This window comes from Diplotaxodon limnothrissa, linkage group LG9, assembly GCF_057381915.1.
Source record: "Diplotaxodon limnothrissa isolate DT_005_m linkage group LG9, D_limnothrissa_male_GT1.1, whole genome shotgun sequence".
In the NCBI taxonomy this organism is placed as follows: Eukaryota; Metazoa; Chordata; class Actinopteri; order Cichliformes; family Cichlidae; genus Diplotaxodon; species Diplotaxodon limnothrissa.
This window is the reverse complement of record NC_140604.1, coordinates 31,651,960-31,667,717: the sequence shown is the minus strand read 5'-3', so window position 1 is coordinate 31,667,717 and position 15,758 is coordinate 31,651,960. Positions and strand designations below refer to the sequence as shown.

The window sequence follows — 15,758 nt, the reverse complement described above, 5'->3', positions numbered from 1 at the left end:
CCACCTATCACACCTTTAATTGATGTAATACTCACTGCCAATGTTTCTATAAAAATTAAGAACTTAAAGAACAGCCCTGATGAGTTCCACGTGACAAACTAAAAAGGGTGAAATCATACCATTTGATATTACCGCCGCCTTTGGTTCTTTGTATAGCAAAGTAACCCAGTCTAGAAAATCTGGACCTAACCCACACTGCAACAAGATTATAAAAACTTTGTCAAAAGCCTTCTCCAGATCTAAGGAGAAAGCTGCTATTGGGGTATCTTTAGACTGGCTCAGCCACATCAAATGGAGTAGCTTTCGTATGTCATCTGAGGGAGAACATGTTTTCATAAATCCTTTCTTATGCTGTGTGATTTTTATTACTATTAATGGTAAATGGCCTGTATTTGTATAGCGCTTTACACACGTGCATCCACCCATTCACACACACATTCACACACTGGTGATGGCAAGCTACATTGTAGCCACAGCCACCCTGGGGCGCACTGACAGAGGGAAGGCTCTGACCACCACCAGTAGGCAACGGGTGAAGTGTCTTGCCCAAGGACACAATGACCGAGACTGTCCAAACCAGGACTCGAACCGGCAACCTTCCAATTTCAAGGTGAACTCCCAACTCTTGAGCCATGATCGCCCCACATTATTGCTATTAATGAAGGCTACTCACCAGCGAGCTCACATTTGTTAGCTGGCTTTAGTTGTGGTTAGTTCATAGACTGCAGACTCTTAGGCCATTTCTCAGTTCTCAAGTACGCAAATCCGTACTCGCATTTTCGCTTGTCTGGACTTCGGAAGTCGAGATTTCCCCAGAACACAGCGCGATCGTTCTACAACTGGAACGGCAGTGTAATTGATGACATTACAGTTCCGGAGTCTTTCCTGCCATCGCCTCTTAGTTAAACTGTCATTAATATTTGCAATACAAAATGGCACATGACATAAAAACATTTACACATGATGTAGTAGATTTCTTTAAGCAAAAAAAAGAGAATTTACGTATCATATGTTTTATAATATCTAATAACCCTCATACAGTTAAGCACTATGATTTTGTGACAGAAACACAAACTTAATCTCTTTAGTATACATGTATGCCTGAATAAAAACAAACAGGTGAGATGTTAGAACAATTTTCTTTTTAGTTTAGTAAACATTCAAAACCTACAATAGACAGCTGGGGTTTAGAAGAGAACTGAACAAATATTTAAAATATAATCTGATCATTTTTGGAGCAGCCTTCAGAACCTCCAAGTATTAACATGTTGTTTTTAGACTTGATGGATAGCAATAACAACCTGCTAGCTGCAATCATGTGCAGTGCCACATGATTATTAACGGACAAAAAGAAAACACGTTACCTCTTCGACATATCAATGGCTGTGAACAAAGAGAAACTTACATGAGTAAATAACTCATGAAAGAATAAAGTTACGTTGAAACCAAGCACACCATTGTTTTTCTAGTGACATTACCAAAAAGTTTGATGTGTCACATGGCCCTCTTCTTATTGAAAAAACAAAAGTTGTATCCAAGATGGCCGACTTCTAAATGGCCACCATGGTCACCACCCATATTTGAGGAGTTTGCCCCCTCACATATACTAATGTGCCACAAACAGGACTTTAATATCAGCAACCATTCCCATGTTATTACGGTGTATCCATATAAATGGCCCACCCTGTAGAGACACGGCACCAGGAACACAGGGGAGGCATAGAAACTGAACAGAAAACCTAGAAACCAGAAACTATAAATACAATACAAACAAAAAACAATAATTCAAAGAATAAACTTAAACCAAGAACACAAAGACTGGGTCACCAGTTCCAGTGCCGTGACAAAATGTGTTTTACAGTTTAGCAAAATTAAACGAACAACATTCTGCCGCTTTTTAAGCTTAGTTTTCTGTAGTAACTTCATCCAACTGTTTTCAGGTGATTCCTTGTGGTCATATGTAATTTGATTAAACAGAAGTTGAATCAGGAACTGATTTTCACAAAAAACAAATAGTTCTGCAAAATTTAGTCTCCACATACTTCAGCTGTTTAAATTTGTGTCATCATGTTCATATAGGATTTCTATAAAAGCATGCTTTTTGTGCTCTTGAGGAATTTTTTATTTAATTTGGGGCAATCTTGAAATAAATGTCTGGAATGTGGGGTGGTTGATGTCAGCAAGCTACCAATTTAAACATCGCATCAGATAAGTGTAAATGATACTGGCTCTGTATTTACTTGGTATTGGATCAAAGCCAAAAATTTGTAGTGTGGCGCAGCACTGTTGTGAATGAAAGAAAGTGTGAATGTTGAATGTTTTTGTTGAAATGTCCAGGCAAGTATATATATGTTAAATGACAAGATATACATGTTCAAATCACATGAATTAACAGAAAGCTTCAGGTTCTTGATTTCTATATTACAATTCTTCAAAATTAAACAATACGAACAAGTAGTCTGATGTCTTGTAGTAATTATGGAGCTATAATTTGAAATACAACAAAGTATCGGTATTGGAGCCGTATCGTTGATACCACCCTGAATTTTGCTTTGTATCGCACATAACTAGCCCATATCAGTTTGATATTGTCCCCCATTAAACTCTGATATGTTTTCAGTCTCCCTTTAATGTTTTTGAGCAGTGTATAAAATGCTCTGAAAAAGTGTTTCCTCCCTTCCTGATTTCCAATTTTTTGTATGTTTGTCGCACTTAAATGTGTTAACATAACACAAGTAAACACAAAATGCAATCAAGCATTTGTGATAACCAGTGCTGGGACTAACGCGTTATTAAGTAACGCGTTACAGTAACTACGTTATTATTGCGGTAACGAGCACGGTAACTAGTTATTATGCCAAAATCAGGAACGCGTTACTCGTTACTGGGATTTAGATAGGGTCGTTACTCGTTACTTCGTGTGTTGCGTTTAACTTACCTCGGAAATCGGAACACGAACCTGGGAATAATGTCACACTCGAGTAAACGGTGTTCTGGTTAGCCTCGTTGGAGAAGTCTGGATTCCAATATGGCGACGCCCTCGAAAACGCTTGTTTTGCTAGCTCTCTACAAAAACAAATTACTACTACACATATGCAGGTCATCTGCAGTCCCGAATTTCTGAGTCCCGAGTACAAAGGAAAGCACCACGACTGCAGTTTCCGTGCTGGACGTAAAAAGGGCACGTGACACTGTGACGTAAGCTACAATCATGGCGGCAGTCGAAGATGGTCCAGGCATGTGTTTTCTCTCCTGGAAATATTCACATTATTTCTCCTTTGTGTTGGAAAAAGACAGGAATATTGTCGTGAACTGTACTCTCTGTGGAGGTTCTAAAACTCTTTCGACATCAAAGACTAGCAATTCTAATCTGATGAAACATCTTCAGAAACAGCATGCATCTACCAACTTAGTTGAAAAAGAACCTGAAGGCAACGTCGGTGACTCTAGCTCCGTTGATGCTATTCCAGCAAAACAACGAAAGCTTGATTTCGGACAGCCTGCTGCACAGTCCATCACCCAGCCCCAGCTACACAGGCTGATTGCCAGGTATGTTGTGGAAGACATGAAACCCATCTCAACGGTTGAGTCCCATGCTTTCAGACAACTGATTAGTCATATACCTGTGCGAGGGAGAGCTGGGAAGGCACCATCCAGAAAGACATTTTCCAGTTTCCTAGACCAAGAATATGCCAACATGGAGTCAGAGCTCAAAAATACACTTGACATGGTAGAATACATCTCCACAACAGCAGACATTTGGACTGTGCATAATAAAAGTTTTCTTGGTGTGACCGCGCATTGGATAAATGCACAAAACATGAAACGTGAGAAAGCAGCGCTGGCATGCAGGCGATTTATGGGTCGACATACGTATGACAGTATTGCATCTGAGCTGGACAACATTAACTCATCTCATGGCCTATCGTTTAAAATCACATCAACTGTAACGGATAATGGCTCCAATTTTGTCAAGGCTTTTAAAGTGTACCGGCCAGCACCTGAGTCAGATGACTCTGAATCTGAGGAGGATGAGGTGACTTTTGTTTCAATTGGGGATGTGCTGCAGAATGCTGCTGATGATGCTGATGATGCAATTTCTTTACCGCCACATCAGAGATGTGCATCGCACACAATGAATCTTATCTCTTGCACTGATGTGGAGAAGTGGCTATTGTCTGAAGCTGCAACAAAAACCATCTACAGAAGTGCCACCACAAAATGTGCAGGGCTGTGGAACAAGGCCAGTCGTTCCACAGTGGCTGCTGAGATTGTGGACGACATTATTGCAAAGAAGCTACTAGTACCTTGCACAACAAGGTGGAACTCGTTCTATTATGCTCTGGAGAGAATTTCAAAGATACCTGTGGTGGAGCTGAACACAATCTCATCCACATTACAGTTGAAATGTTTCAATGAGAGGGAGCATCAGTGTATCAGAGAGTACTGTGCAGTCATGAAACCACTTACTGTGGCACTGGACATTCTTCAAGGAGAAGACCATTGTTTTTATGGCACACTCCTACCCACACTGGAGTCGCTAATGACCAAGACTCTGGCTATAAAAAATGGTCTGCAAATTCTTGTTGGGCTACCAGATACAGTTGTCCAGGTAAGAGATGATATTTTCATTTGTGTTTATCTTTAATGAAATGTTTTACTCAATTGCTTTTTATATTGTGCTGTGCTGTTCACATGCAAGTGAATGCTGTTACAGTTACAGATACTTAACCCCAATAAATAAATAAAATAAATACAACGTAGTAAAATACACACTATTTACAAATTAAAATACATTCTATATAAAACTACAGCATGCTGTTAATATTTAATTAATTTAATGTTGAAACAATGCATACTTTCTCATGCAAAAATGTTTTTTGCACTTTTACTGTGTCGTTATTACAGGCAGTCAAAACAAGGTTTGCACATGTCCTTGGAAGTGAAGATGCTTTGCTGGCTGCTGTGACACTACCAAAATTTAAGCTTCGTTGGCTACATGACCAGGCGCGGAAGGACCTCGCAAAGGCACGTCTGCTGGTAGAGTGTCGAAAACTTCTCCCTGAGCAAGATCAGCTACAACCAGGTACCAGCGCCACCAACACAACACAGCACGCGGGTTCTAGCAAAGAGGATGAGTTCTTCTCCTTTGAAGAGAATGAGGACATATATGCCACTGCTGAAGGTGAGGTAGCCGAGTACCTCAAATCAGGAGCAACAGGGTTAGACTCTCTGAATCATTTCCCAATGATAAAGAAACTCTCTCTTAAACTTAATGCAGCTACTCCTTCAAGTGCCCCAGTTGAAAGGCTTTTCAGCCTGGGAAACCTGATTCTCACTCCAAAGAGGAACAAGTTGTCTGATCATAAGTTTGAGAAGCTTCTCCTCTTGAGGTACAATCGTTGGTTTGATGGAAACCAAAGTTGAGTAGTGCTCATATGATGATGATGTGTTGCCTTCAGTGGTGCTCTACAAGGTAAAGTAGGGTTATTTCCAAGTGAAACTTGGGCTTCTGAAGCACTTAAAATACCATTATATTTTATTTATCTACATGGCCTGTATGGAGGCAATATTATTTTGGTTTGACTGTTTATGAAGCTGAAAATAGTTATTATTTATTTTATTTCTGTTTGTGGGGCTGAACATACTTGTAATTAATTTTATTTCTCTTCTCTTTCTCTGAAAATACTTTTATTACTGAACATGAGGTCTCCAGTTGGTGGAATTCAGCAGTTAAGTTTACAAAGTTAAGTTCAGTTAACTTTACAAAGAATGGACAAACCTCACCGTGTTTATGTTAAATCATTTTTTGCACTACATGTTTTTGCACTTTGATACCTACTTTGATACCTACAGGTCCTAAATTGTCTGAGGTACAGTTTAATGTTGGCACTGCTAAAAGCATACTTTCTGTCCATTTAAATGGCAAAAATAAATATCTTTCAAAAGTTTCAACACACTGTATGTTGTGTTTTGTGATCCACTGCTTCTTCCTAGTGATTCTACGTACAATGATTAGACACTGCTGTAACAACCCGAGAATGATGAGTTTGCATTTGTAGAGGGTTGAAACATTAGAAATAGATTAAAACACACAGATAAAAAAGTGACACATAAAACAAACTTTGTTAATTTCTAATTTAGTTTCATTCATTTCATCATTGACTTGCACTCGCACTACTACACTGCCATTTTAACTATTTTAGGTTCAGGCCATTAGGTGGCACAGTGTACTTGTGGCTGGATAGTGCTAACATGTAAGCAAGCTAGAAGACTGGCATCCTTGCTGGGTATCCAGTTAGGGAAGCAACACATTAATAAGAGAATTCTGGGTAAAACCAAAGTTACTTTCCCTAGTAACTAGTTACTTCGAAAGTAACGAGTAACTTGAAGTAACTGAGTTACTTTTGAGAGAAGTAACTAGTAATGTAACTGAGTTACTATTTTAAAGTAACTTACCCAACACTGGTGATAACTAGCAATGTCTTTTTAGCAGTTGTCTTTTATGAAGCTTTGGAGGAATTTTGGCCCACTCATCTTTGCAGAATTGTTCCAATTCAGTCACATTGGAGGGTTTTTGAGCATGAACTGTCTGTTTAAGGTCATGCCACACCATCTCAGTGTCATTAAGTTTACTCTTTGACAAGGCCTTAAAAAGCTCTTTATTTTGTTTCTTTTAAGACATTCAGAGGCAGACTTGATGGTTTATTTTTGATAATTGCCCTGCTGCAAAACCTGTATGCTTCAGCTTCTGGTCATGAACAGATGACCAGACTTTGTACTTCAGAAGAACAGAGATAGAGCTGTGAATCTGAAGTATCTGAATATTAAACGGGGGTCTAACCCTATACAGTGGAACCCCGACTTCCGAATACCCCATTTAACGAAAAATGGCACTTAAGGGCAATATTTCTGCCCGTGAAACGGCAAAATGCCCGCGTAACGAAATTCTCTGGCTCTGATTGGCTGAGCCCAGAATGCCTACAATGCCCACAATGCCTTCCGAATCATGTGGCAACCCCCTTGGCTTTCGTACTGGTGCTTCGCTGTTCCACTTGAACGACGTATTGTTGTTGCAGTTAGCAATTAGCCTATAGCCTATCGTTCACTCAAAAGGCGCGATGGGTGCTTCGACTTACGAAACTTTTCGACTTACGAAAGACCCTCGGTAACAAATTAATTTCGTAAGTCGGGGTTCCACTGTATAGGAAATTGTGACAGAAACTTTTTCCTGCACTTCTGTGAACTGTTATACACAAATTTTTAGGTTTTTAGTTTTATTTATGATGTAAATGTCTTCATTAATATAAAGCATCACACACCATTTAATAGTTTAACATCTACTGTGATATAATACAGTGGAGCCCTCTGGCATTTTATATTGCCTCCACATATTTTCAGTTGTCTCTCTATGGGTGTGATCCTTTCTCTAAAGAAAAACAAACCCTGCTCCTGCTGCAGGTAGAGCTGGGCGATATAAGATTTTTTCATATCACGATATGTTTTTTTCATTTCAGGCGATAACGATATCTATCACGATATAAGCCAAATAACTATATTTGTAAGATTTAAATGTGCCGTTGCTCACAAGTAAAATGCGAAATAATCAGCAGCTTGTTTTTATTTAAATATTTATTTCCCATAATAACTGACTAACTTTTGTCAATATCAAATAAACTGAGAACTAAAAGGAAATTCTCAATCTCTCCTTGTTGTATAGCTTAGCTTTTCAAACAGTTTTAACAGTTACTTTAGTCTGACAAAAGCCGAATGACGAATTAACGCTTCCAGTCAGAGACTGAGGCTACGTCCACACGTACACGGGTATTTTTGAAAACGGAGATTTTCTGTTTCTACACTGCAGAGAGTAGAATTAACAGTAACAGTATTGTAGAAATTCATTTCACCGAAACAATAACGTGGCGCACAGTGTGACGCATGTACCAGTTTATTGTATTTCCAGACTTGCTTTCGGCACAATTTACAGTGCACGCTACTCTGTTTTTTGTCAGACTTGAAATAGCCGAAATACCTTAACACTACGGAACTTCTATGGCTCTTCCGTTCGACAATCTCCCCGGCATTGGAACCATCATCTGTTTTCTCCTCGGTAACCTTCGGTCACGCTCGGTTGATTTTTCTAGTCGGCACACTCATTTCCTCCATTACGCGCTGGCTCCATTACCCGCTGGCTGCTTCCCAAACAAACACACGTGCGGCTTGGCACTTGTGCTGTACGTAACAAGTCACGCGACGTGACGCTGCAGCTGTGATTGGTTCGGCAATTGTTCTAGCATTGTAGAGGGGGGGTACTGTCACGGACCCGGTTCCGGGGACTCGGGGTTCGTGAACAGTGTGGACCTTTATTGTTATTAGTGTATTGGATGTATGTTTGCTGCACTGTGCTCTTGTGTTCCATGCTGGTGTGTGTGTGTGTGTGTGAGGCTGGAGGATGAAGGACAGCCACCTGCAGGCCTGATGGGTGTGGCCCTGCCAGCTGCTGGTCACGCCTAGCTTACCACACACCTGCTTCTGATCAGGATCGTCGGGGGAGCTACTTAACAGAGCGATGGAGCTTCCTCCGGCGCAGGATCGTTGAGTTAGACTCCATGTCAGTGTTTGTAGTGCTGGTCAGTGTATGCCTGCTGGAGTTGGTGCCATAACGGCTGTGTCTGTGATTTTTCCTCAGGAGAGTGGAACACAGGACTGCAAGACACACGGGGTGTGTGAAGGCACAGGGGCAGAGAGCACGGGATACCAGCACTTGGGAGAAGACACGTCACGGGAGTCGAGGGAGCACTTTTGGAGATTCAATGTGTGGTGTACATTTACCTCACTGTAAATAAACCCACTGTTCATTTCATTAAGTCCAGCGTTTGGGTCCTTTCTCCAACATCCCCCACGGTCTGCCCCCCAGACCGTGACAGAACGATCCTGCCATTATGGGCCCAGCGGACTCAAGGACCGTCTCACAGGAGGAATTGCTCGCCCAGCTCTGGAAATACTGTCGGAGCATTATCCAGGCGGCAGATCCACATCAGAGACACTTACAGGTCGTATTTTTTGATTCCTTCTTATCATCAATCACCTCATCTGTGAGCTTTTTGGACATTAAGAGACTAATTTCGATTATAACCACGCTGAGGGAAAGTTCCTGTTTTGAGCTGTTTGGTTTGGGCTGTCCGGGCGAGGAGGATATGGCAACCTCCCTGGGAGCCCTTGCTGCCTATTTCTTTTTTCATAGGCTGATAGCCTCCCCGCCGTCGCTTGCAGCTCGCTTGTTGGACCCTCCATTGCGGGGGAAACGTTTCACACGCCCTCTGCACCTCACCACATCTCCACTCACCTCTGCGGCACCTGCTGAGTCAGCAGACCAAGGACCGGCAGCTCAAAATCACACAGCTGCTCTCCTGTCCGGCCGGCTGGTGGAACCTCAGCCTGATACGCTGGCCCCGGCATCGTTACAGAAGCGACGCTTGCGCCGCCGGCGTGCCTCACCGCAGTCAGACTCTAAAACTTTCCAACAGCCGGCTGTGGTGAGTCATATGGACAATTCTTCGTCACTCACCTCTACCGTTTACTCTGGGGCTATGTTTATACGGCCAGCTGCCCAGCCGGTAGCCAAAGCGCAGCCAGCGGCCCAGCTGGTCGCCGTACCACAGCCAATCGCCCAGCTAGTAATTCGGCCGTCACCTGCTGAATCATTCCCCGCGACATCTACCTCACCGCCTACCGTTTCATCCCGTTCACCATCTACACCACCCGCTGCTTCACCATCTGCAGCTGTAACACCGTCGTCATCTCATCCGCATGCAGTCACCCCTCAGCCATCTTCTCCACCAGCGGCAGCCTCCATTCCACTACCCACTCCAGCAGCCCTGACCTCACACGCGTCCAACGCCTGATGGACTGGGTAACTCACACCACCAATGCAAGGGCAAGAGTGGTGGGGTTAAATGCCATCGAGGCAATCCTGGAGGGAAGTCCCTACCTCGGCCAGCTTAAGGAAGTTTCCGCCTTCCTTCGCACCCTGCATGAAGCCCGGGGGGTAGTGCAAGCTCGGGAAACCCCAGACTTTGTCCAGCGGCAGCGGCTCGGCGAGCGGGAGCTCAGCATGCCCGAGCAGGAGCTCAGCGAGCGGGAGGAGCCCGCGTCGCCAGCTGTGGAACTCAGCGAGCCGGAGCAGCTCAGCGAGCCGGAGGAGCTCAGCGTGCCGGAGGAGCACTGTGAGCCGGAGGTGCTCAGCGAGCTAATGCTGGAGGAGCTCAGCGAGCTAATGCCGGAGGAGCTCGGCGAGCCGGAGGGGCACTGTGAGCCGGAGGAACTCAGCGAGCTAATGCTGGAGGAGCTCAGCGAGCTATTGCCGGAGGAGCTCGGCGAGCCGGAGGAGCACTGTGAGCCGGAGGAGCTCAGCGAGCTAATGCCGGAGGAGCTCGGCGAGCCGGAGGAGCACTGTGAGCCGGAGGAGCTCAGCGGGCTAATGCTGGAGGAGCTCAGCGAGCTATTGCTGGAGGAGCTCGGCGAGCCGGAGGAGCACTGTGAGCCGGAGCAGCCCAGCGAGCCACCCACTGAGAAGCCCGCACCGCTGCTGGCGGACCTCAACGAGCCGGAGGGACCGGCGTTGCCAGCAGAGGAGCTCAGCGAGCTTGGTGAGCCCGCGCTGCCACCGGAGGAGCTCGGAGGTCCGGAGGGATCCGCTGAGCCAGAGCTGGAGGTCTGCGTGCCGGAGGGGCCGCCACGTCTTGCAGCCCGGCCGGTACATCGGGAATCGTGGGTGGTGCTGGAGCAGCAACGCCGCCGCCACCGGACCCGTGGCCGCCCGCCGGAGCAGTCACACTGCCGCCACCGGACCCGTGGCCGCCCGCCGGAGCTGCAACGCCGTTGCCACCGGATCCGTGGCAGGCCACCTGAAGCGTTCTGCTTCCATCACGGGGTTAGAGGTAGGCCACCTGAACTTTTTTGCCGCCACTGCCTAACCCGCAGCGGGTCCCGCTTGTTTTGCCGTCCTGCAGATCGGCCGCCAACCTAACCCTAAATGATATGATACGACCCTGACCTCCGGCACCAGCTAAGCAGCTCCCTTGCGCCCCCCGACCTCTCCTGCTTGGCTGCTTTCCTCCAGGGAGCAGGAACGGGTGCAGGCACCTGCTGAGCACCAGTCGCTCCCACCTGCAAGGTGGGTACTGGTGCAGAGGTAGACTTTTCCCTGGCTGGCCTCACACACTGGACCGGCACAGGTGCGGATCTAGAGAGCTGGCATGGTGAAATGATCTCTTGCCACTCCTAGTGCCACTCTAGTTTTGCATTTGAAAGTGTTGTTTATTAAGATAAGATAGCATTAACACTTTGAAAGCGGAATGAAGGTGAGTGTTATTAACACTCTGTGTGCCGCGTCTCCAAATCACATGACCGACATGCAATTAAGCTGACGTAGCAACAAGCTGCAACCACGCTGAGTCTCTATTTCAGCTTGTGTTGAAAGTTCAGACTTCAAAGTAAACTACAGTTAATAATAAGATTAACAGTTCATCTTCATATTTTAATGTAACATCTGTAGCTTTACTGCAGAGTTTTCAGTTTGAAGAGCTCTGGATGGAGCAGCTACAAAGTTTGCTTTTCTTCACATTTGTTGATCAAATGGTTTGATGAAGGACTCTCGCTAGCTTTGTCCAAGTAAAAGGTTTAACAGTACTTTCATAAACAGCGCTGTGTTTTCTTTCGTACACTTAAAAAATGTTTTCTTTCAATTAACACGAGCTCGCTGTGTTGGCCGACAGACTTCAGGTCCACATTAAATGATTACAACATCATCACTGCTGCTGTTTTGTTATCAGTCCTTTTGTTTAAAAAGTGGGGTCTGCATGAGCTTAATATTGCCATACTTTTAATTGACACGTGTGCTTCTTGAAACGTTTCTGTTGCAGGTCTGTGCCAGTGAAACTTTACATTTACTTGGTGACAACTGAGCTACAGAGCTACAGATTAAACAGGCCAGGCAACAGTAACCTGACTTCCATTACGTATCGGGAAGAATTCCGTGGACTCATTGTCAGACTCTACACTGGTGCAGCGGGTCATCGGTTTCTCCTGGTGCACGAGAATGCCATGTGGCAAAGATATGTAGGCAATTACTTGCCCCCACGCTCACCTGATCTAAATCCAAGGGAAGACCTCTGCAACATTATGTATCAGTCCATCTGACATAACCAGACTATGTAGGAGCTCAGTAATGACCTGGTCCAGATCTGGGATCCAGGACACCATCCACTGTCTCATTAAGACCATACCCCAAATTGCCAGGCATGAGAACAAGCATACGGATGATATACAAACTACTGAGTACCATTTTGAGTGGCTGCAATGAAGTTTGAGCAAAAATATCCTGCTGCATCATTTTTTCTATTTTGATTTGTGGGGCTTCTTTGAATTAATCCCTGTGTAGGCTGGAAATGTTAACTTCCATCAAACAATGTGGCTTCCTTTGTCTCTAACACAGTACTTGCCCGATATTAGAGGTGAGTGGATCGATCCAAATATCAATATTATCGATACCAACACTAGTATTGGTATTGGATTGATACTAGCACCACTGGATCGATACTTTGCTTCTATCCTTCAAGGTCAGTATGTAGCCTGCTGAACTGTGTTAATTATTTCTTTGCAAAAAATAAACCTTAAGCATGCACTATGAAAAATGCGGAACCTTTTTGTGTGCTATAGAGACAGAAAAAAACCCAGTTTCAAAACACATTAAAACCTGAAAGGTGTGTTTTGTTGTGTTAGCTAATTATTGTAGAAAATAACAATTGTGATATAGTGGTGATTAAACTGTGTTCAGAATTTGCAAATTGAGAATTCATCTCCTAAGCAATGGCACACTACTCTCCCTCAATTAGCTGCCTAAATACTGGCCCTGTATTTACTTGGTATTGGATCAAAATTTACCAAAATTTGGAGTGTGGCACAGCACTGCTGTGAATGAGGGAAAGTGTGAATGTTGATTTTTTTTTTAAATGTCCAGGCAAGTATATACATTTTAAATAACAAGATATAATGATACCAATTAACAGAAAGCTTCAGGTTCTTTATATCTATATTATAATTCTTCATAATTAAACAATAAGAACAAGTAGTCTGATGTCCTCTAATAATTATGGAGCTATAATTTAAAATACAGTAATAACACATTAAATGTATGTACAAAATATCAGAATCAGATCACTATCGTTGATACCACCTTGAATTTTGCTTTGTATTGCACATAACTAACCCATATCAGTTTGATATTTCCCCCCATTAACCTCTGATATGTTTTCAATCTTCCTTTAATGTTTTTGAGCGGTGTATAAAACGCTGTGAAAAAGTGTTTCCCTCCTTCCTCATATCCAATTTTTTGTATGTTTGTCGCACTTAAATGTTTCAGATCACTAAACAAATGTAAATATTAGACAGAGATAACACAAGTAAACACAAAATGCAGTTTCTAAATGAAGGTTTTTATTATTAAGGGGAAAAAAGAATTTCAAACCTACACAGCAAATTCAAAAGTGTTAAATTTTTTGGTGTTAATAGTCTCCTTGCAAAAGTAGAGTTAATTTTACTCTAAGCAGAGTCACATTCTTTTAATGTAACTCTGAGGTGTAAAATGATAGTAGTTAAAATCGAGTGTTAAAAATGAGTGTTTCTCTGTCAAATCTGGAGGTGTTACAATGGAAACATTAACTCTTGACCTCTTAACTCTGAACTCCTAGAGGGGCTATGACACCAACAGAGTAAATTCACAGACTCCGCCCCCAGCACGGCTCCAATCGAAGCTGAAGTGAAGCCGTTTCAGAACATTTTGCTCTACATATTTGAGTTGTTTGCCATGCTTGGTAAGTCATTTTTTCAAAGATTGTTTCAATTATTATTATGAGCTTTTACTTCTGTGGCTCTTTGGAGTTGAGACAAAGCTGTGTGAAAGGCATTAGCCGTGTTGCTCGCTGATAGCATAATATTCTGTTTTAGCTAGCTGAAAGGTATTGTTTGCGGGCAAATACCACAGCCTTGAAAAAAAGCTTGCATGTGAATTTTCAGTCAAACTTTTGGTCAAATACACCTAAAACAATGTCTAGACTGTGAAATGTTGGTATAATGGTGCTACTTGAAGCCTGAAAACGATCGCCCATAAAAAAATTAAAAAAAAACGAGCAAACAGCAGTAGCAGACGTCCTGATTGGATTCTACGGTAGCATTTAGATCCCTCCAGAGTTTTGTGCACACGGTTTAGGTAAAAATGAAAAAGGTTGAGGTTTTACATTTAGTTCAGTATTACCTGTTGCCTGTGTCCTTGTCTTTTGGGAAAATACTTTACACAAGTAATGGCTCAAAGAGGATTCCTTTTTTTTTTCTTTTACTGTGCTGCAATTGATTACTGGATTATTTGTGCCATTAATTAGTGTCAACTAATTTTTATTCGATCTCCGCACAGGATATGCTTGTGAAGATGGAATATGGGGGAGAGCAGAAGTGCGTTGAAGTTCCACAAAGGGATGAATGAAGGACATGCATATTGTATTGAAGAAATAAGTGATGAGAATGCTGTTATTTGCATTTACCATGTCAGACCTTTTGATAAACAAAATTCTAATGAAAGTGAGAACATGTATACTGTTACATCTTTCAGAAAATGTTTTGAAATTGTGGTGCACAGTTCAGAATAAATGTTTTTCAAAAACCATTGCATCTTTTTAGTAAATGTTTATTTCCAAAAGAAATTTCTAGAAGTTCAGAACAGTAAAATTCCCGCTTTTTCGAATGAATTAGAAGATAACTCTTACGTAGTTAAACTAAAATACTCTTTGAGAGTTAATATATAAACTCTTAACACCAAGTGTTAAATTATCAACTCCAGACAGATTTGGTGTTTAACACTAAATCAGAGTTAACGTACCAACTCTCCAAAAAGAGTTAAATTAACACTCTCTGGTGTGGACCCATATAGACACTTTAATAGTGTTGAAATCAAATCCGACAGTGTTAATTTGGACATGCTGGATTTGCTGTGTACCTGTGTGAAAATCTTCCTAAATATATTAGCTGGTTGGGCCACCCTTAGCAGCGACAACTGCAATCAAGCATTTGTGCTAACTAGCAATGTCTTTTTAGCAGTTGTCTTTTATGAAGCTTTGGAGGAATTTTTGCCCACTCATCTTTGCAGAATTGTTCCAATTCAGTCACATTGGAGGGTTTTTGAGCATGAACTGTCTGTTTAAGGTCATGCCACACCATCTCAGCGTCATTGAGTTTAGTCTTAGACAAGGCCTTAAAAAGCTCTTTATTTCGTTTCTTTTAAGACATTCAGAGGCAGACTTGATGGTTTATTTTTGATAATTGCCCTGCTGCAAAACCTGTGTGCTTCAGCTTGAGGTCATGAACAGATGACCAGACTTTGTACTACAGAAGAGCAGAGATGGAGCTGTGAATCTGAAGTATCTGAAGATTTAACAGGGGTCTAACCCTATATAGGAAATTGTGAGAGAAACTTTTTCCTGCACTTCTGTAATTTTTAGGTTTTTAGTTTTATTTATGAAGTAAATTTTTATTAATACAAAGCATCACACACCCCTGGCATTTTATATTGCCTCCACATATTTCCAGTTGTCTCTATTTGGGAGTGATCCTTTCTCTAAAGAAAACAAACCCTGCTCCTGCTGCAGGTATTACTATGTTAATCTTAGTTAGAAAAACTGCTTTAAACCCTGTTTGGACATTAGACT

General features: G+C 42.6%; 1 pseudogene; it reads left to right on the top strand.

Moving 5' to 3' along the window:
- Window positions 1-8,942: 8,942 nt before the first annotated feature.
- Window positions 8,943-11,029, top strand: LOC146625835 (uncharacterized; annotated as a pseudogene).
- Window positions 11,030-15,758: the final 4,729 nt, after the last annotated feature.